The sequence below is a fragment of the Quercus lobata genome, chromosome 5 (assembly GCF_001633185.2).
Source record: "Quercus lobata isolate SW786 chromosome 5, ValleyOak3.0 Primary Assembly, whole genome shotgun sequence".
Classification (NCBI taxonomy): Eukaryota; Viridiplantae; Streptophyta; class Magnoliopsida; order Fagales; family Fagaceae; genus Quercus; species Quercus lobata.
Window position 1 is genome coordinate 34524179 of NC_044908.1, and position 21051 is coordinate 34545229.

Sequence of the window (21051 nt, forward strand, 5' to 3'; positions counted from 1 at the left end):
GTCGGTGATAGGATAAACTTTATCTCCTACAAAATAGTTGAGGGTAACTCCTCACTCCTTTTGGATCATCTATGGGATAATTCCCAACTCCTACATACATGTTAGCTAGGGGATAACTCCATATCCCTACAATTCAGCTAATGTGATTATCCAAAAGCTCCTATATAAACACTGAGTCACTCCAATCCCAAGGTATGCAAAAAATACTTCTTAGAAACTCCTCTCCAAGAAAGTTCATTATCAGTTTCTGACTTGACCTTTAGAGGGTCTTAGGCCGACACCACACCGGTGCACTTCAAAGGTGTCTTTATTTTTTGTAGGTTCATTACTCTTCACCCCTTTCAGAAGACAACGAGTTTGGGTGATATACCTACTAAAGATTTAAAGCATCATATATATATATATATATATATATATATAGACACACACACACATGATCCCTTCACATTCTTCAGCGGCTGCTTGGTATTAGTCAAAATGACTCACATTGAACTCCTTGTCATCTATTACAATGTGTACGTGGATTTTTCTACTTTTTTAGAAAATTATCTTTTGAGTTAAGTGGTAAGTTACAAAGTAGATATTAGTATGAGTAAAAAATCCTATTAGGGTATGTTCATATCATGCGGAAATTGGGATTAGAATAATTAATTTTTGAAAATGAAAATATGATTATTCATTTTAACATAATTATCTAGAATCACAATTTCTATCTCATGTAAAAAACTTAACTCACATTTTAATTAAGAAGGATAAAGTATTGCATAAGTAAGAGTAAATAGTGTGATACTTACATTTAGTTCTTTTTTTTTTTATTCTTCCTTTAAAATTGACAACTTACTAACTGAGAGTTATATTAAGAAAAATAATTATCTAAATAAAAATGTTTATTATTGTTAAGGCCTCAAGGGTATTATTATATACATTTAAAAGTTATTGATCATGGTCAATGTGGGGAGTGGAAGAGTCCCCATCCAAGTCTCAAGCCCAAGAAACGATTGGGCCACAGGGAACGAACTGGGCCAAGCACATATACTTGAAGGAAGACCCATGGGGCTATGTGGTATAGAAGAAAGGTAACAGGATCATCCCAAGTACCTAAAAGGAGGAAAGCAACACGGAAAAATAGTTCTCTTGACAAAGGTAAGAAGCTAACCTTACTCAAGGTGAGGTGCATGGATGATCCACGTTTGGTTTCTAGAAAATGCCTGGAACCACAAGAAACTTCCAGAACACGCAAGAAGATTGAATATCTTCACCTCCGCATTAATGAGGGGATTCTCACCTAACTTCTGCCGCATTGAATGTATGTGAGACAACCTGAACAGTACAAACACCCCCCAAAAGTCAGAATTCCAGGATTAGGGAAAGGAGGAAACCGATAAAGTAGAGGAAAATATCCCTAAAAATTCGGCTGGCAACAGGATAGCTATAGAGATAACAACAAGGAATGTATCTATAAAAGCGGGAGACAAGCAAATATTGGGAGAGATTTGGGAGGTTGAAAAAATAGTGAAAAGAGGTGAGAGAACGAAGAAAAGTGAGCAGTTTGAGAAAAGAGACAGTGTAACACCACAGGAACAAGAAAATTTCCAGTTGTAGCACTTTAGCTTCATCTAAAATATGTGTGGTCACTGAAATCAACTATTTGAGTTTCCCATTATGGAGTGTTTATTCTCTATTGCTCATTTACAAATAGATTGTGTTGGACCTTACAACTGTAATCTGAGGATTTCACCACGGGCTAGTTTTTGTTGCCCACAATTGGCGTCATCTATGAAAAAACTTTACTAAGTAGTAGGCTCAAGAGTTGATTTTTCTTTACTTTTTTCCATGGTGAATCGATCCCGAAGCGGTCCCACCTTGTGAGAGATCACCAGAATTGGGTGCCTCTAAAAAAAGAGAGATATTTTTGGAGCGCTTTTTAGGGCACCTCTCTTTTTGGGTAAGTGGTGTGGAGTCGCTACTTATTTTTTATAAAAAAAAAAAAAAAAAGAAAAAAAAAATACTAATTACAAAATACATGACTGAATTGTTCTCTTCATTGATTGAATAAAAATTTACATATTTGGAAAATTGAAAAATTACATGGCTTTGGGTCCTAGTTACAAACTACCAAAATACATGGCATTTTGTCCTAGTTACATTCTACCCAAAATAAAAAGTAAAGACAAGGCTAGATCTACTTAACCATAGATCTAAATCTAGAGGCTAGGTTACAAAATGGGAAGGTGTTAGGCACCCATTCCGCCTAGACAGAATCTGGTCTTCTAGACTCTTATGACCAATGTACCATTTAATGCATGTCTTGAATGATATGTTGAACATGTGACTCAAAAATTAAATCACACAAATTTATTTACGAGTGAAGTCTCTTTTGAAAAGAATCATGTCTGTTTTGATTGGTAAAAAAAAAAGGATTTTGATTTGTCAAAATACTAGATCTATTTTGTGGTATGCGGAGAAAAGTGGTTTTTGGAGATAAAAAAAAAAATCAGATCTATATTTATCATATAAAACAAAGTCTTGTGATTTGAAAAATATCAAATCTGTTTTTTTAAGAAAAAAAATGGTTTTTTGGTAACAAAAAATAGGTTTTAAAAGAATGAAAAAGATTGTTTAAGAAGAGAGTTTCATGCATAACTTAAATTCATGCAACATGAATTAAATAAAACAAACACAACCACAATCATGATTTATCTTTTTTTTATTTCAAAAATCTGCATGCATTGAAAAAATCAAATCTATATCTAAGGAAGGTACAAATCAATTTTTTTGATAAAAAATGTTCGGATTTGCATTTAATGAAGGCACAAACTAGTTTTGATTAAAAAAATTCAGATCTACATCTAAGGAAGATGCAAATCTGTTTTATTGTGAAGAAAATTTCAGAGCTACATCTAAGGAAGTTGCAGATCTATTTTATTGTGAAGAAAAATTTAGATCTACATTGAAGGAAGATGTAGATCTATTTTATTTTAAGAAAAAGAGTTGTTCACATGCAGATTATTGACATTCAAGAAAGAGATTACAACAATCACATAGAAAAATAATCACGCTTTAAATAAAACAATGATGAATCATTCATATATGGATAAAAACAATCATCAATAAAAGAAGCATAAAAAGGATAGGGTGATAGAAACAACCTCTTGCATGAACACTCTTTGTTCTTGAGAGGATGTTTTAGGGCTCAAAGAAACTTATTCCGTTATCTTTGAAACCTAAAAACTCTAATTTTAGCAGCAAATCTTAGAGAGGATCAGCAAATATTAGTAATTTGAGAGCTTCAAAACGTATGCCTCTCAAAGTGTAAAAAAAAGGTGTTGAATTATGAGGTTTAGTCCCTATTTATAGAGGCTAGAAAACTCTAAAAAAAATAGCCCTGAAGTGTAGAATGCAAATCGGGACTCATTTTTCTGCGAAAAGATCGATATGCCTTATTGTCACTCGAAGGCCATTGGGCCAAAGCCTAAAAGGGGGAAATTTGGCCCTTTTAGAGTGCCCTTTGGCACTCCAAAAGTGTCGAATTGGCTCTTGGACACTAAACACTCTTTTGTATTCAGGTGCCATTTGGATTCCTCTTCTAGGGTTTTTTAACAAGTCCTTGCACCTAAATGCGTTTTCATCCTCTGTCTACAATTTTTTTTATCTCTTTTCTGGATAATTCAGGCTTTTTAAGAACAATTATTTTGTAGATAAATACCGTAAAATAAATCTTGATAAAGTTCAGATTATCCACAATTTTATTGTTATCCAATCATCCCTTTAATTCCTATGCATGCATCCTTATTTTAAACACTAATTATAAACCAATCACAAAATCATTTAATTAATTTTAATTGTTTAACCAATCAGAATTAATTTAAATTAATCATGTGTGGTCGATCCTACCTAGACACAATGCATGTTGACCGTGTAAACTTGATCATGCGATATCTTTTGATCCGATGGTCCGATTTGGAAACCAGAAACATCGTTGCAACCATTAGAACCTCAAGATCATTTTTATGATTTGCAATGAATGAATTCGTGCATGTAATGCAAATACAAATTGATGCATGTAATACACTCATGATTTTTGGGGTACGTGGATGGTCATTCAAGTCATTCTCCTTGATTAAATCATGGGTGCAATATTGAGTGTCTATAGAATGGCCTTCATTGACAAAGCTTGAAAAGTGAATGTTAATGTAAAACAAAGACACTTATTTTAGCTACCATGATTTAATTGAGGTTGAATTTTCAAAGATTACCTAGCCCTTGAACCTAAAACCTTGGAATATAGAACTAGTGCCTTATCTTTTGACAAAAAAATGAAAATACTGGACTTAGCTGATAGTTGATGTCTCTGGAAATGATTCTTGACAAATGGGATGACCAAGAAACTTTTGAATCCTGATCTTGAAACTGGAGTTGTTTGCGACCAAAGGGCTTCTCTACCTTAATCTTGACAATAGGTAACCAAAAGGCTTCTTTACCTTGAAACTGGAGTTGTCTGCAACCTAAGGGCTTCTCTACCTTGATCTTGACAAAAGGTAACCAAAGGACTTCTCCACCTTGAAACTGGAACTGTTGCAACCTAAGGGCTTCTCTTCCTCGATCTTGACAAAAGGTAAACAAAGGACTTCTCTACCTTGAAACTGGAGCTGTTTGTGACCTAAGGACTTCTTTACCTTAATCTTAACAAAAGGTAATCAAAGGACTTCTCTACCTTGAAATTGGAGCTGTTTGCGACCCAAGGACTTCTCTACCTCAATCTTGACAAAAAGTAATCAAACAACTTCTCTACCTTGATATTGGAGCTGTCTATGACCCAAGGACTTCTCTATCTCGATCTTGACTAAAGGTAACCAAAAGACTTCTCTACCTTGAAATTAGAGCTATCTGTGACCTAAGTTCTCTACCTCGATCTTGATAAAAGGTAATCAAAGGACTTCTCTACCTTGAAACTGGAGCTTTTTGTGACCCAAGGACTTCTCTACCTCGATCTTGACAAAAAGTAATCAAAAGACTTCTGTCCCTTGAAACTGGAGTTGTTGGAATGCTGGTCAAAGGTCTTCTCCACTTTGATTGGAGTCTTTTTTACTTCAATATGAAATTGCTGATATGTTTGATCAAAGGTCTCCTCTACTTCAATTTGGAATTGGTGAAATACCGATCAAGGTCTTTTTTACTTTGATCTGGAGTTGTCATGTCTATCTAAGGCTTCTCTACTTTGATCTGAAGTGTTGCAATGTTGATCTAGGGCTTCTCTACCTCGGTCTGGAATTGTTGAAAGGTTGATCAATGGCCTTCTCTACCTCAATCTGGAGTTGTTGAAATATCTATCAAAGGTCTTCTCTACTTTGATCTGGAGTTGTTGGAATGTCGATCAAGGTCTTCTCTACTTCAATCTGGAAATGTTGAAATGTCAATCAAGATCTTCTCTACCTCAATCTAGAGTACTTCCTAAAAAAAGTCAAAATTTGGGGCTAGACTTTTAAATTATGGGAGCTTGTTAATCCCAGCGTTTTTTTTTTTTTTTTGAGAGGTGTGATTTTCATTTGTTCCTTCTTGATTTGAATTTTTGTCAAGAAAAGTTTAATTGACATAAGATTCTATTTTTTGAGAAACGTTTGATTTTTGAAACTTGAATGTTTTGAAATCGACATTTAAAAATTTGAGACTTTGAAGCTTTGAGATTTTGAATTGAAATTTGGAACTTGCAATATGAAATTTTGAGACTTAGAATTTGGAAAATTAAGGCTTGAAATTTTGATCTTGAAATCTGAGGTTTGAATTTTTTGGAAACTGAAGATTTGGGTTTAAAATTTAGGCATTGAGAATGTGGAATTGAAAATTTGGGATTGAAAATTTTGAATTGAAAATTTGGATTTTGAAAGACTTGAAAACTTTGAAATATATATATATATATATATATATATATATATATATATTGGGTTGATTGAATCAACTCAGTTTAGTTGAATTGACTTAGCTTTGGCTGAGTTTTAAGTGTAGGGGCCGAAATTTTGGCCCCCTACTTCCTTGTCTCTTTCCTTTTTCCTTTATTGCTTCATCCTCCATCAACTTCCCTTCCTCCATTTGCACTATTCACCTTATTCTTCCCCTTGATTTTTCTTCTTCATCTCACCATTTCTTCTCACAAAAAGCACTTTTCTAAGCTTCTTAACCTTCCCTTATCCATCTCTATCAATATTCCTTAGATCCTTGTGTTTTGAGCATTTTCATCACACACCCATTTTTGGTGAAACCCATTCTTTGCATCAAAATGACTTCTTCCTCGAAGGGATCTTCTTTTCTTTCTTTTCATGGTAAGAAATATGGTCCAACATTTGATTGGCATGATGATGATGGACTTCTTCAAGACCCTAGGACCCATGCTCCATATTGTCATGTAGACACCAATGTGAGTTTCTCTTCGGTTTCTTTGCTTGGAAAAATGTTGTTGCATGTTTCATTGAAAGTTTCATGGTGAGATATTGTCATTTGGTTTTTTTATTGAAATTTTTGGGGCATTGCATGATTGGCCATGTTTGAAAATGTTGGCTTTGTAGTATTCTTGAAGTGTTGTTTTTTCTTTGATCATGAGGCAATATGGACAATGTTGGTGGCTTATGGAATTTTGACAATGTAGGTAGATTGAGATGTTATTGAATGAATTTTGGCTTGAATTTTGGGGGTATTGGCATTGTGAAAATTTTGTGTTAAGCTTATGTGAATATTTTCATGATGTTTGTGGGAAAAGTTTGTTGAATCTGTAAACTTTGTTTTATGGACATGGCAAAATTTTGTGGGTGTGTGCATGGATATATTTGTGGAGATGGGCAAATTTTGTTGTTATGAAATTTTGACTTATGGAAAAATTTTGTTGGATATGTGATGTTGTTGCTTACAAAATTTGTGTGGTTATGATTTTGGCTTTGAGAGAATTTATTTTTGCATGAGCTTGTGGGAATTTTTTATCTTGGATAGGAAAATTTTTTTTTTCATGGCTATGGAAAATTTTGGTAGTTGTATGGATATGTGAAAATTTTTTATTGTGGTAAAATTTTGGTTGGGCATTGATTTGATTTTGTGGTGGTGGGGCATTGGTTGTGAGAATATATATATATATATATATATAATTTTTTTTTTTGTATGGAAATTTTTTGTCATGTGGGTTTTGGTCGTGGAATTTTTCTATCATGTGAGTTTTGTTCATGGAAATTGATGAGCTAAACTTTTGTATTGTAGAGCCTCAAGAGTCAAGGTAGTCTCCAAATGTTGAAAAGTGCACGGGCAGCATTGTCTCCTAGCATCAAAAACATCATCAATGAAGTGGGTTTGGCACTTTCTTTGAAGCTCTGCTAATCATGAGACACATGAGTACAAAGATCTTCAATTACTTCTTGCCTTGGCAGAGCGCTTCTAGGACACTACCTGTACCTTCCATTTTCCAAGTATTGGGGAGATAATGTTGACACCTTATGACTTCTCTGTTATCACCAGTCTAAGGTTGGGTGGTAAAAGAATTCTTGTCAATGATTCCCTTAATTTAGTTGAGCTCAAGAAACTTCTAGGTGTAGTGCCTTCTAGAATGAAGTGTAACAATATTCCTTTGTCTTGGCTAAGTGAGAATATTCCCCAATGTGAGATTGTGGCAAAGGGTGCCCACACGTTCATGCTTCTTTTTATTAGGACCTTTTTGTGTCCGGATTTAGGCAGTACTATGAATCTGCGCTACTTGGGGAGCTTGAGAAAAATTGAACAAATCTGGAATTATGACTAGGGCGGTATGGCTTATGCTACTCTGATGCATTTCCTGACTTAACTCTCTAGGCGGAGCCTTTCAAGCTTAGGTGGGGTTCCATTTGTATGGTAGGTGAGGTTTGGTATTTATTTCGGCTATGTGTAGGTTTTGGAAAATCATTTTGGCTATGTTGTAACAGTCTTGCAAATTTTTCAGGTTTGGATGTATAAGTACTTTGGGGTTGCTCCTGAAATCCGGGAAGAAGTTGCTGACATCTTTCTTAGATTTCTGTGTTGGTTGCCTAAACATCGTTTGTCTATACCTTTCAGGTGTTCTTTGGAAATTTGGCACTTGGTGATTGATAATTTGATTGTTGATGATGTGAGTTCTTTCTTCCTTCTCCTTTTAAAATCTTTGGCACTTGGTTATGGCTTGATCATTTCTCATTTTGAGTTCCTTTGTGACTTTTCAGATGAACTTAAATCCTTGGGTTGGATGCAAGGGGTATGCTGAGTGTGAGCGAGTTCCAGAATTGAATGGCCGCCAAGTATTGTTTAAGTGTGGGCATGGAAAGTACTGGTATCTTGGTGATCGGGTGTTGCTCCAAGTTGAATGAGTATCCTTCTACCACAATTCCAACTCCTCCTTGTCACACTCTTTGGTTGGCTTTCTAGCTGATGAAGAGATTGCTCGGGCCCGTGATGGCTACATTGTTGTAAGAGTAGAAGGAAATTTTTTTGAATTTGTTTGACTTCATTTGCAAGGTTGCTTAGTGGGCAGAACGGTATTTTTCTTCCCTTCTAAAGTCAAATTTCTTGATCTTGCAAATTCCTTTTCATATTTCTGCTTGGTAACAATACTTGCATGTTGTATTTTCATCCTCCATCTTCTGAAGGAGAGGTTGGGGAAGAGGAAAAAGGAAGAGATTCCCTCTCCCCATCATGCTGGTAATTCTTCTAGTTCCTTCATGGAGACTTATCCTCATTTTCTGGAATGGTAGTATGATGTGATGAATCTTGATGGAACATATAGTTCCATGCCTTTAACTAGGCCAAAGCACGTACCAAATGTTCCTTGGCCCGATTTGGTATGTTCTTGAATGTTCAGTTCTTTGTCCTTATTTCTTCTTAGTTTGATGAGTGGCTCTTAACCTGGTAGAGTTGTGCTTCAGGTTGATGTAGATCTAGTGGAAGAAAGCATGCGAATGATTGGAGGCTTGTAGTCATTGGCTTGCACTCAATCCTCCCAATATGTGCTCAATGATGCAAGCTGGGTATGCCATGTTTCATTCTAAGCATTTCTTGTTTGAATTGTGCTTGATGATGAAATTAACACTTGATTCTGCTGACTTTTCAGGCACATAGAATGGAAACTGCTGACACTACCAGAAGAACTTTAGAGAAAAGGATCAGGAGTCTCGAACTTGAAAATCGTCAGTACGATCCTCACTTTTTCGCAAGTCAGGAAGGAAATACTGAAGGTGGCTCCTCTAGAGGTGGATCAAGGAGATCCTCATGTAGGCGGATTCAGAGTCCTAATGATGTATGACTTGTATATTTCATTTTTCCTGCAAAAGAAAAGGAAGTGTTACTTAGACAATCTTATATAATTTCCATATTTAACTCTTTGCCCCTTGAATCATGTAGAGACTTGAACTAAGACAAGCTTAGAATTCACCTGAAGAGATCTTGTAGCACTAATTTAGACTTATCTAGCTTGGCTCTGCCAGAATCTGCACTTACTTGAATGAGGCGGAGCCGAATGCCCCTAGTTTAGAATGAATGCATGATTTTTGGAAATCTTGGTTATGATGATTTTTTTTTTTTTTTTGGAAAAGATGATGATAGTGATTTAAAAAAAAAAAAAATGAATGAACCATGGGTGAATGCCCCTAGTTTGGAACATGAATTCATGAGTCTTGAAAAAAACTTAATTTGATCAATTTTTGAAAACAATGATGCAAGTGATGATTTTTGAAAACAAGTGAGTTAGACATGTCAGAATGCCTTGGTTTGACCCAAAAAAAAAAAAAAAAAATCTTTTTCAATGTTAAACAATCTTAAAAAAATGTCCAAGAGTGGGTGCCACATGGCACATGAAGAGTGTCGTTCGGCACTTTTGGAGTGTCGTTTGGCACTAGGCCATGCCACGATGCTTGCGCCATGGTGGGCTAACTTCTCATGCTTTTCCCATGCGTCTTTCACGTTTTCGCATTTTTTGAAGAACATTTACTTCGTTTATGATCATGAAACACTCTCCTCGTCAGCTACAAACTCTTTGAAACCTATTTCAAACTGATTAGGAATTGATGTAGCTTATATAAATGAATTCTCCTGTGACAAATCTCTACATAAAGGTTAATAAAATACAATAATCACAAGCAAAAGTCATCCATGGCTAGCCATCATAATTTTTCTCATTCAACAATTCATGATATCACCAGATGGGTTCGTAGCTTTGATTTTAGTACCAAAACCAATTTTACATCCTACAAATTAGAGAGAATCAAGGCTCTAAGGAATGTGAAAATCAAGTGGGACTTCCTTCATACTGCCATGAAATTCCAGGATCCCGAAGATCATGTGTTTTGTTTTAACACTATGAACTTTGTTCGACAATTGAAGAATTTTCTGCTATCTTGGGGTATGATCCAAGCAAAAAATCTGTAGCGGTTTCTTGTGATCCCAGGCATAAGGAATCTTTATCTGATGCTCTCGGTCTTCCTACTTCCATTACTGATAGTATGATTGAAGTTTATATGATGAATCTTTGTGCAATTATCTCTCAACTGATTGACAAACGTACCTATGGAGCGACTAACAATACGCAGAAAAACTTCAGTTTGGCTTTATGCATAGTGGGAAAACTTTTGCTTTGCTATGGAAGACACGGCTTTATGGATGCTAGAGCCATAAGTGTTGTGAATCAAATTAAAGATGGTGATAATCCTATTTCCTTGATATTGGTAGAAAATCTTCTAGGACTAGATGTTGTATTCCATAGTGGAGAAACTTAGAACTTCTTAGGGAGTCCTTTGACTTTGCAGATATGGCTGATGGAACGATTGGACATGATTGCCAAGCTCACAACCAGTAATTATGGGCCTAGCAATTTTCTTAGTAGGGCTGTAGTCAAAACTGAGTGTCAAATTGAGAGTGACTAGGTGAAATTCTTAGACAAGAAATTTAGTACCTCAATTCAATAGGACTGTTATTGGTGGAAGTGTCCACCCCCTCTACAGAGGTCTCTAGGATCAGACCACATCTTCGTTGTTGGGTTGCGGAGGGCAACTTTCTACAAGGGAGATAAACTCTTGAGGCAATTCAAATATGAGCAAGGAATGCTTGATGGAAAAAGAAGAAGACCTTTCTCTCCCATGGACACAAATCCTACTTCCGTAAAGAACATGCTATTGGGTTTAGAAATGGCTGACTGAGTGGACCAATCTTTTTTCAAGGTTCATTTTCACAAGATGACTACAGAATATTCTAACTGGTTGGTGAACAAGATTGTTGACAAGGAAGTTGAGATGGTTACTACAAGAGAATAGTTTCTTAAAGACAACCGGGAAAGACCCAATGAAGACAACTATGAATTCAACAGAAGGGACAATGATGACAAAGTACTTATCATAGAAGAAATCAATGATCAACAGAAAAAGAAAAGATTGAAGACAAAATGACCTTATTTTTTTGGCTTTGAACATGTTTATTTAAAAGTTGATGTAAAAATTCTTATGTTTAGGAATTATTTAGGATTTGCAGGTTAGGGATTCTGTTTAAAGTATAGGCTTTTGGGGTTTGTTTTTTATGGTTTGGTTTAGAGTTTGTGTTCTTGAGTTTTGGTTTGGTTTCGGGTTTGATTTAGGGTTTTGTGTAATGACATGGTTTAATGGAATGGTTGAATTTTTGCAAATGGTGGTTTTGGGAAATTGTAACCGAATCAATGCATGGTTGCCTACATACCCCCTTGATAGAAGGATCAGGTCACCACTGTGAGAGACCACCAAAATTGGGTGCCTCTCAAAAAAGAGAGATATTTTTGGAGCACTTTTTAGGGCACCTCTCTTTTTTAGGTAAGTGGTGTGGAGTCGCCACATATTTTTTATACAAAAAAAATAAGAAAAAAAATACTAATTACAAAATACATGACTGAATTATTCTCTTCATTGATTGAATTAAAAATTTACATATTTGGAAAATTGAAAAATTACATGGCTTTAGGTCCTAATTATAAACTACCAAAATACATGCCTTATTGTCCTAGTTACATTCTACTCAAAATAAAAAGTTAAGACAAGGCTAGACCTACTTAACCAAAGATCTAAATCCGGAGGCTAGGTTATGGAATGGGAAGGTGTTAAGCACCCATTTCACCTAGACAAAGTCTGGTCTTCTAGACTCTTATGACCAATGAACCTTTTTATGCATGTCCAGAATGATATGTTGAACATGTGACACCAAAATTAAATCACACAAATTTATTGATGAGTGAAGTCTCTTCTTTTGAAAAGAATCAAATCTGTTTTGTTTGGTAAAAAAATGGATTTTGATTTGTCAAAATACTAGATCGGTTTTGTGATATGTGAAGAAAAGTGGTTTTTGGAGATAAAAAATTCAGATCTATGTTTATCACATAAAACAAAGTCTTTTGATATGAAAAATATCAGATCAGTTTTTTAAAGAAAAAAAATGGTTTTTTGGTAACAGAAAAATCAGATCCGCTTTATAGGTTTTAAAGAATGAAAAAGATTGTTTAAGAAGAGAGTTTCACGCATGACTTAAATTCATGCAACATAAATTAAATAAAACAAACACAAGCACAATCATGTTTTATCTTTTATTTATTTCAAAAATTTGTATGCATTGAACAAATCAGATATGTATCTAAGGAAGATACAAATCAATTTTTTTGATAAAAAAATGTTTGGATTTGCATCTAATGAAGACACAAACTAGTTTTGATTAAAAAAATTTAGATCTACATCTAAGGAAGATGCAGATCTATTTTTATTGTGAAGAAAATTTCAGATCTACATCTAAAGAAGACGCAGATTTGTTTTATTGTGAAGAAAAATTTAGATCTACATTTAAGGCAGATACAAATCTGTTTTATTTTAGGAAAAAGAGTTGTTCACATGCAGATTATTGACATTCAAGAAAGAGATTACAACAATCACATAGAAAAATAATCATGCTTTAAACAAAAAAATGATGAATCATTCATATATGGATAAAAACATTCATCAATAAAAGAAGCATAAAAAGGATAGGGTGATAGAAACAAACTCTTTCATGAGCACTCTTTGTTCTTGAGAGGATGTTTTAGGGTTCAAAGAAACTTATTCAGTTATCTTTGAAACCTAAAATCCCTAATTTTAGTAGCAAATCTCAAAGAGGATCAGCAAATATCAGCAATTTGAGTGCTTCAAAACGTATGCCTCTCAAAGCGTAAAAGAAAGTTGTTGAATTATAAGGTTCAATCCCTATTTATAGAGGCTGGAAAACTCTAAAAAATAGCCCTGAAGTGTAGAACGCAAATCATGACTCATCCTTCTGTGAAAAGATTGGGAAGGGTGTGCCTTATTGTCACCTGAAGGTTGTTAGGCCAAAGCCCAAAAGGGGGAAATTCTGCCCTTTTAGAGTGTCGTTCGGCACTCCAAAAGTGCCAAATTGGCTCTTCAACACCGAACACTCTTTCATGTTCAGGTGTCATTTGGACTCCTCTTTTAGGGTTTTTGACAGGTCCTTGCACCTAGACACGTTTTCATCCTCCGTCTATGATTTTTTTTTTTTTTTTTTTTTTATCTCTTTTCTAGATAATTCACGCTTTTTAAGAAAAAAATTATTTTGCAACTAAAAATTATTTAATTAATTTTAATTGTTTAACCAATCAAAATTAATTTAAATTAATCATGTGTGGTCGACCTTACCTAGACACAATGCATGTTGACTGTACAAACTTGATCATACGATATCTTTCAATCCGATGGTCTGATTTGGAAATTGGAAACACCATTGCAACCTTTAGAACCTCAAGATCATTTTTATGATATGCAAAGAAAAATTGATGCATGTAATACAAGAACAAATTGATTCATGTATGCAATCATGATTTTTGGGGTACATGGATGGCCATTGAAGTCATTCTCCTTGATTAAATCGTGGGTACAAAATTGAGTGTCTACACACCTATCTATCTCGCCCAAGCATTTCTGAAGAATCCATCCATGTAGATAGATGTTTGTGATCTGAAGTTCACAAAGAGACTCAAAAACAACCAGACCCACATCTACGGGAGGAGAGGTCTGCTACGAATACAGAAGGCCCTTCCTACTCCAATTGGGATAAGGAAGTAAAAAAGTTGAGGGAGCAAGTCGCGATGCTATGGCGAGAAGTTGGGAGAAATGAAGAGCTCCTTTAGAAGAAGGATGAAGAACTTCTTCATCAAAGAGGACCTAGTCCTGTGCTAAGTCACTCTCGAGGACATAAGCGCGATGTGGAAGACAAGTATAGGAGGTGGGACAAAAAACAACCCCCTCCCCATGGGGAAAGGAAGCAATCTACCCATAAGGAAAGGACAGTCTCTCCCCCTTACAAGAGTAACAGGAGTGAAGAACGAAATAGGGAAAAGTCTAAAAGGCCAATCCCTCAGCATTCAACATTTCCTAGTCCTCGAGATCTTGTCACACCTCAAGCCTCTGGATCAGATGTCATGAGTAAAGCCTTGCAGTAGATATTTAAGTCCTCATTCTCAGAAGAAATTGAAAAGATAGATCTGCCATAGAGATTTACGCAGCTGACCTTCACAATATATGATGGCAAGTCAGACCCCGTGGAGCATATCAACCATTACAATCAAACCATGGCCATACATTCAAGGAATGAAGCCCTGATGTGTACGATATTCCCTTCCAACTTGGGACCAACTGCTATGAGATGGTTTGATGGATTGGAGAAGGAATCCATCCGAGGATATGACGAGTTGATCAGGGCATTTGGAACACGTTTTGAAACATGTAGTAGAACCCCAAAGCCATTTGACTCACTCTTCACTATGTCTATGAAGGAAGGGGAAACCCTCTAGGCATATTCGGATCATTATTGGGAGTTATATAATGAAATTGGGGGAGACAGTGGAGAAATTGTAGCTAGCACATTTAAAGTGGGGCTCCCCATCAATTCTGACTTAATAGCCTCATTAGCTTTGAAGCCAGTTATGGATATTTATGTGCATTGATAATAGCTTAATTTTGCATATTTATATCAGTATTGGGAAGCATTATCATACTTATTTTGAGTCAATTCATGTATTTTATATTTGGTTTTGAAATGATGTTGAATAATCAATTTTGTGCTTAATTGAATTTTATTGTGTAAATTTGTCTTTTGTAGGAAAATAGAATTAAATAAGTTGATTTGTGCAAAGAAGAAAATTAGTGGAATTTTACAAGGGCCATGATGAAGTTAAAGAAGGCCAATCCAATTAAATTTAAGTCCAATTGGAGCAAGGAATTAAAGGAAATTTGCACCGAATTCAAGTTCAAATCAGATTAGGATTCCAGCCTACGCATCAGTTAGTATATTTGATATAACTTTTGGCTTAGATGTCCAATTGTGATGATTCAAGTTGGGATGAAAATTTAACTTAAAGAGCTACAACTTTTTAGTTTACCAAAAGTCTTTATTCTGAATTTAGTTGGGCCAAAATTGTTGGCTAAGTGAAGCCTAAAAATCTCAGATTTTCTCCAAACGGGAATTCAACTTGTAATAGGATTCCTTGACCTATTTAAAGGCTCATTAGGGCAAATTCAAAGGAGGCTAGTGCTAGTGCTGGGATGCAAAATAGAAAATTGGAGAAAGAGGCAATGCCGCATGTGGCTCCTTTGTGGCTTTTCTCTAGTATTGTGATTATTTCTTTCTCTATTTTATTTTTCTAGTTTAATGTTTAGTATTTTATTTTTGTGTTTTATTTCAATTACCATGAGTAGCTAAATTTATAATTGAAGTTGAGGATGAAACCTTGTTAAAGATAATCAGTATTATTTATGTGATTTGATTTTTCCCACAATATTTGTTCTTTAATGATTGAAATTGTTCTTACTTCATATTAATTAACTAAGATTGGATTCTAGATATGAGTTCAATCATGTTTTTCTCATGATTTAGGATTATTCTTAATTAATTGAATGCTTGGTTTATTATTTCTTGATTTTAAATTTGGATTTCTCTTGTGATTTGTTTGGCTACGAATACAATTGATGATTTGATTTTATACCTAGGAAGCGAAGAAGAGCATGCTTTGATATTTAAATAGAAGTTTTGATGATAATATTTTCCATAGTAGCAAGATTGATTTCTAGATTATCTTGTAGTGGTTGGGAAAAATTAATGATCATAAATATATGCTGATGTGAATTAACAAAGCGGATTCCAAAACCTTAGTTCCTTTCTCTAGATTGTTTACATCTCTTTACTGCTTTATATTATATCTTTTCTTAGTTTAATTATTTGCTTAGTATATTTAATTGCAAACAACCAATTTTCATTAAACTAGATTAGGATTAATTTGATTAATATTTGATTAATTTTCCTACGTTCATTCAAATCCCTGTGGGTTTGACCTCGTTCTTGTCAAACAATACTTTAGTACGGTTTGTACACTTGCGAGTACTTTAAAATTTCACAACAAACATGAATAAGTTAATGGAGAGGGCACAACTAAGCAAGTGAGCTTTGTGGCTCGTGTTTGTGATGAGTAAGATTAAGTTATCTCTTCTACTTAACACTAGTATCACTCTTTTTAACGGGAAGGACTATAAAATCCTAAAAGAAAGACATAAATAACCATCTTACCACTGTTGCCTGTCAATTATAAAATGACATCTGTATGCTTCGACATAGCAAAAGTGCAATGTCAAAAGCTTAACATCATTGGGTATTTCTTTTCTATCTCTTATAAGCCCATGCATGATTTACTCAAAAGAAAAATATGCAAAGAAAAAAAAAAGAAAAAATAAATAAATAAAATGCTTTCAATATGATTACAAACGTGTATTCTAGGAGATGTGGGAGTTATAGGATGTACCTCGAAGGTGATAGTCCCCATCAAACAGTTATGATTGTGTGTGAGTTAAAGTGATTTTCTCATATCTCAAATCGTCATAACATGTATACACTTATGCAATTTTGCGATGTTTTTCACACATAACATGCAATATTCTTTACTACTTTTGACACATGTGCAGGTACAATGTGATTTGGCCATCACAAGGTTTACATGTGTTAATGTATGCTCACTAAACTGTCTTAACTTATTTTTGGAATATAAAATTGGTTAGACTTGTTTAGTATGTGTATGTGTTTTGAGATCAAAATGCTTGACATTTTTCTTGTTGAGAGATTTTTTTTTTTTAGAGGTTAAAATGTTGTTTAGATCCTTGGTTGAGTTGCTTGTTTGATTGCATTCATATCTGTGTTTTTCCTTTCTTGAAAAACTGTTTTTAAGCAATCTTGACACCTCCTCGACACCTGGCTTATCTATCGAGATCTTTAGCTGTTTTTTATCGCAATCTTGACACCTCTCGACAGGTAGGTGGATCGATCGACAAACTTTCTGGATCCTCGATAGCTTCTCGACAACTAGGTGGATCGATCGAGCTTCTTTATAAACTATTATGTTGAATTGTTCCTCGACAGAACCTCGATGGATGGCTCAATAGCTGGACACGTGTTTAAACCTCGACACCTCCTTGACAAATCCCAATCAATCGAGCTTTATGAGGTTCCTATTTAAGTGCTATTCACGATTTCTTCTCACTTTTCTCAATCTCTCTCTTGACAAACTTGTCTCCTCACCTTGCAAACACTCTTTTCTCTCTCAAAACCTTCAAACCCACATGATTTTCGACCTTTCCTTGCTTTAAATCACTTGGTTTGATCTCTTTTTCTCTCATTATTCATGCATTTCATGCATTTAGAACTAGGTTTTGGGGTTTTTGAAAATTTTTTGGGTTTTTTCAAAATTGTTGAGTTTTTGTTGAAATTTTGGGATGGGTCTTTGTTTAAATGATCTTTAAACCTCATGCATTGCATCAAATAAGTATTATAATAGTATTATCACGCATTTAGATGTGTGCAACTGATTTTGTGCTGGTAGGATTGGATTGGGCTGAGCCCATGATGCTTTTCATATTGCATGTCACATGTTCATGCATTCCCATGCATATGTTCTTCCCCTTCAATATATCTTGATATATTTGAATTGTTTTGGGGACATTGTTTATTGTCTCTCTCTCTCCCTCTCTCTTCTATTTGTGTTAGTCTATGTCTATGGCACCCAAACGCAAGTCTACTCCATCCCGAAACCCTCTTCGTTCCAAGGCATCCACTTCATCTGATCCTACTCCTACATCTATTCGATTCCATGATGAGGATGCCTGAAAGGCCTTCTTGGAGAACTTTTCTCGATGAGGCATTCATTCTGAATGCCAAGTCATCCTAGCGGACTTCACCGACACTAACCTACCCATTATCATTCACAATCCGGGTTGGGAGTCCTTGTATGATGTCCCAGTCACATGTCCATCCAAGCTGATCCAAGAGTTTTACTCCAACATGCATGGATTTGATTTTTTAGTACCTCATTTCATCACTCGCATTTGAGGCATGGTTGTCACACCGCAGATTGTTGCGGATGTGCTTCATGTCCCTAAGGTAAAGTTTCCTGATTACCCTGGTTGTGAGCATCTAAGGACTGTGTCCAAAGACGAGCTTATGTCTGCTTTCTGTAAGTGCCCTTCTGATTGGGGTGAGCGTCAATTCACTTACTATTCAAGCTTTGCAAAAGGCCCTTGGTTTTTGAACATAGTCATGACTTTTGTTCTTCACCCTCTATCTCACTATAACTCTATCATAGAGCCTCGTGCTCGATTTTTGTTGTCCCTTCTTGAGCATTTTACTATAGATTTTCCTTCTCACTTTATTCTTTCTATCATATATGTCTATAGGGATACGGCGTCCCGTGATAAGCTCATCTTCCCTTCCACTATCATAAGGATCTTACACTACTTTTCTGTTTCCTTTTCCAGTGTTCGACTACTTTACCTACATGTGTGCCATAGACGTTGCTACCATTAAAGGGAGTGAGGTGTAGTTTAGGTCAAGGCAGTCTGGGTCAGTAGCTCCTCCCACTCGTTCGACTCCATCCCAATCTGCTCCATCCAAATCCGCTCCCTCCTTTTCTTCGAGCGATGTGACTCTCGGGGACATCATGCCGCAACTTCAATGCATGAATGCTCACCTTGATACACTCTCTACTGAGCTGTATCAGGTGAAAATCCTTGTCGGCTGTATTGCACGACGGCAAGCGGTCATGGGTAGCTTTGTTTCTGAGACTTCTCTTCCACCTACTCCAGAGGCTTCTGAGGCTAAGGATGAGGATGGTGATGATGATGCTACTGCTTCCGAGGATGATAATGATGGAGATGCTAACTCTTCTGGTACAGATAAGACGTCTACTTGACACTCTTACCATTTGTCACTCGTGACAAAAAAAAGGAGTAATTTTGGATATGAGAGTAGTCATACTTAGGGGGAAAGTTAGTATAAGACCATTTTGTTAGGGGGAGTGTTGATATTTAAGGGATGTAGTGAGGATTACTTGTATCTTTTTCTTTTCTCATTTTTAGATACATTTATTCTTGTACATGGGTCTTGCTACCATTATTGACATACATTGTACTTATTTTCTTTGTATGTTGATGTATGTTTCTTTTACCTACCCTTACATGTGTTGTGCACATGTTTCTTATTACTTGTATGCAATCTATTATTTTTGTTTCACACAAAGATGCCTTGATGAGTTTTGTTTAAAGTATTTTAGAAATACAGGTTGTCAAAGTCTACTTGCCATAAACTCTCTTCTTGCAAATTTTTTCAAGAGTTTGCGTTAGGATAGATTTTATTGTATTAAACAAATGAATAAGAATTGAGTGATTTATGACTTCTCTCATATGTTTATCTGTTTGTTGTGGTTTTGTCACAGATTGCCAAAGGGGGAGATTGTTAGGACATATGTGAGTCACTTGTTAGGAACATATGTCACCACTTTATATAATTGGCTAATCCTTTGACAAAACACATTTTACTTGTAATTTGGTAAATCTAGGATGTGTTTAATGCTTCAAGAAACCTTGTTTCAAGTCTAAGTGTTAAAGTCATGCAAGTCTGTCCAAAATTCAAGCTGAGAAAGTGTCTGCCATTAAAGCTCGACAGTTAGTATCTATCAAGCTTTAAGAGCTGTTCCAACCCCATGGCTTGACAGCAGCTCGACAAATAGCTATCTGTCCAGGTTTATGAAAAATAGAGTTTCAATTCTATTTTGACTCCAATCTGTGATTATGTGTTTGGGTTTTCTTTTCTCACAATCCTAGACATATAAAAGGATTATTTTAAGGGCCATCAAATGTGACATAAGTTACACAAGTATTGAGCAAAGTTTGTTCAAGTAAACTGTGACTAAAGACAAAATTTACCCTAGTTTATCTCTCTTGTGAAGAAGTTGCTATGTTTGTGCACCGTAGGGTTTTGTGACCAAACATCTTCTCGATCTTCATTGTTTGGATGAATTGAAGAACTTTGTAGCCAACAACCTACTTTAGTTGGTGATTGATGTCACGTACTGGGATCCACGCAATTGGTTAGTCACGTACTGGGAGTCATGCATCAAAAGGAGAGATTGTCACTGCAAAACAAGTCCAATTAGGTATTGGGATAAGGGTTCAACTGTTGGTTGGTATAAGGTACTGGGATTCCTTTACTTGTAACTGCTTGTTTTGATAATAGTGAATTCTCGGGAGTGGTGACCTTAAAATCACCCGGTAGGGTTTTTGCCTTGTAGGTTTTCCCCATTCGTAAACAAATCACTATGTCAATTTATTTTCCACTACATACTTTAGTTAATTGGTGATTTGTTTATGCTACCACGTACAATTGCATGTTAATTTGATTAATTAATAAACTTGACTAATTAATCAATTAATTTATCACAAGGGATTAATTCGTTCTTGGCCTATCATTTTTATTTCAATTTGGATATTGAAAAATCAATTGAGGAGTTCAATGCATTGTTGGATTCTATTCCTTTCTTAAGTACTGATAGCTGGCAACCAAAAGTCGTCCCTCTTCCATTTTCTTCATCCCCACTCCCATCCTCCCATCTACTGTAAAACCACCAAAGTTGGATGACGTTTAGGAACATCAATTGGTAAGTATACTTCAAGAGCATAAGGAAGCTCTAGGTTTGAACAATTGCTA